The 2,169-nt window shown below is 39.7% G+C and overlaps 1 protein-coding gene across 2 annotated transcripts in view; it reads left to right on the plus strand.

Annotated features, from left to right (window-relative positions):
- Positions 1 to 2,169, plus strand: part of st6gal1 (ST6 beta-galactosamide alpha-2,6-sialyltranferase 1) — a 24,054-nt gene that overhangs the window by 8,466 nt on the left and 13,419 nt on the right. The gene's annotated exons all lie outside the window — the stretch shown is intronic.

Consider the following 2,169-nt stretch of genomic DNA (forward strand, 5'->3'; position numbering starts at 1 on the left):
AAGTTGTAACGGCGCCGTTTCCTTTGTGAGTATTTATTACACGGCGTGCTGCGGGGAAAAGCCTGTTCTAACGTTTGAGTCTAAGGTTTATTTTTAGCACCTGGCGGCTCTTTTTTGCGACACCACGAAACAAACGACAGCGTAAAATGAAACGACAGACGTTTTTATATCGTCATCCGATATATATCGTTATATCGAACAGCCCCATTTATCGATTTATTTATTAATTATCAAAAAACGACTACACTACGCACTAACTACACACAGCAAACACCTTCAGTGTTGCTCACATCTCTACACTCGCTCTCGCTGTCTTGACCACAGCTTTCTCCTCTTCCTGAGTAACAAACTGCAACGTGTCGCCGTGTAGTTTGTTTGATTGGTTGACACGGTGCAGGCGGCCTGCTCTGCTGTGAACGAATGACGTATCAGTGGCGGGACTATGACGCAGGATTTGGGATTATTCACTAACTCTGGAATTAATCCTGGATTTTCTGTGCTGCCTGTCGGGTTTATTTTATTAGAGGAGACGCCATAAACTCAAAGTACAAATGTCTTTCAGATTTATTATTCAGTTAAGTGTTCGAGTTATAAACGGATATGTGTCTCTTTGTTTACTCAGGAGAGCGAACGAACAAAGAGCCGCACGCTCAGTAAACACAGACTCGACTCTCATGCTCACTTTCCAGGTGCTCCAACATCTAAGGCTGTTTTATTATGAAGAACCAACTGCAGCACTTAGTAACACTGAGCACCTCCCCTCTCTGTCAGGAGCATCTCCTAGATCACCCCCAGTGATGTGAAAATAGACCTGCGATGGTATATTCAGATTTAGTTCGCCAATTAGACATTATAGAAACTTAATTAATGCGGTCCACAGTTTATCAGGGCTCATCCAACAGGATGGATTTAAATTAGTTTGCGGTTTAATTAGGTACATGTTCATTAGATAAACCTCTCAGAACTTCATTAACACCAATTTATATCAAAATCTCTATTAAATCAAGATCAACCTTCAGGACTCATCGTAACTGCACTGGTACGTGAGCGAGGTTGGACCGGCGTCCTTACAGTCACTGGAAGCACCGATCTTACCGTCGTACGGGCTCCTGACCACGTCTGAGGCACCAAATCGAAAAGTCTTTCCCTCCACAGAAGCAGAGGAGGTCGGCCCTGAAAGAACGAAGGATCTGGGAGCTGTTAGACCCGTTCCTAATGTTTGTTACACCACGCAGGCTCCACCTCACCCACCTCTGTGGTATTATGATGAGTTAGACGTGTGTAATTATCTTCCTTTGGTGTGGAGACAGATGGTGCTGAGAACATAACAAACACCTGCTAAGTAATCATTTTATATTTAAAGCACCTTTTACATGTATGGATGTGTGTGTGTCTGTACTTATAGATATATATTACTTACATACTAATATCAGTGGTAGAATACTTTATACTTTATTTCTTGAATATTTCCACAACCCTCTATTTATAATCACATAGTGTGTATGCTGCCATGTATATAGTGTATTATCTTATTTATTTTGTGTGTCTTGACTTTCTGTTCTTCTGCTATCTCTACCTGAGCTGAGGTAACACACAAATGTTCCCCACCGTGGGATCAATAAGTCTCATCGTATCTCTTATCTCATCTTAATCATAGAGTGTAGACCTTACAACTAGGGCTGCCACGATTAGTCGACTATCAAAATCGTCGACGACTGATTTAATAGTCGACGCGTCGTTTGAAGCTTTGTAAGATCTGGAGTTATAGTTTTTACACAGCTGAATAAACGTCAAGCAGACAGCTGATTATCAGAAGTGTGAGATGCTCGAGAATATACTCCGGTGTCCTGTTATATTTTAGATAGCAAGGAGTTTATTAAACTTCACCGAAACAATCTGCAAATGTCATTAAAATTTAATAAACTATCATCTTGTCTTTATTTTTAGTTAGCACCTTAAACACTTAAAGCTGTAAGCTAATGATAGTTATATAAGAGCAGATGCTGCTGGTGCAATCCCATATGGAAAAGATATTTATAAATCTTATAAAGTTTGTATCTGTCTTGTGTGAAACTTGTATGAAAAGCATATAAGAGTGAAAACAGATATAAGATCCCTTGAAAAATTATATAATGAAACTTGTATGTTTTGGATACTTACTAAAACAAT

Source organism: Haplochromis burtoni, unplaced genomic scaffold, assembly GCF_018398535.1.
Source record: "Haplochromis burtoni strain Fernald_Lab_line unplaced genomic scaffold, NCSU_Asbu1 Contig_1089, whole genome shotgun sequence".
In the NCBI taxonomy this organism is placed as follows: domain Eukaryota; kingdom Metazoa; phylum Chordata; class Actinopteri; order Cichliformes; family Cichlidae; genus Haplochromis; species Haplochromis burtoni.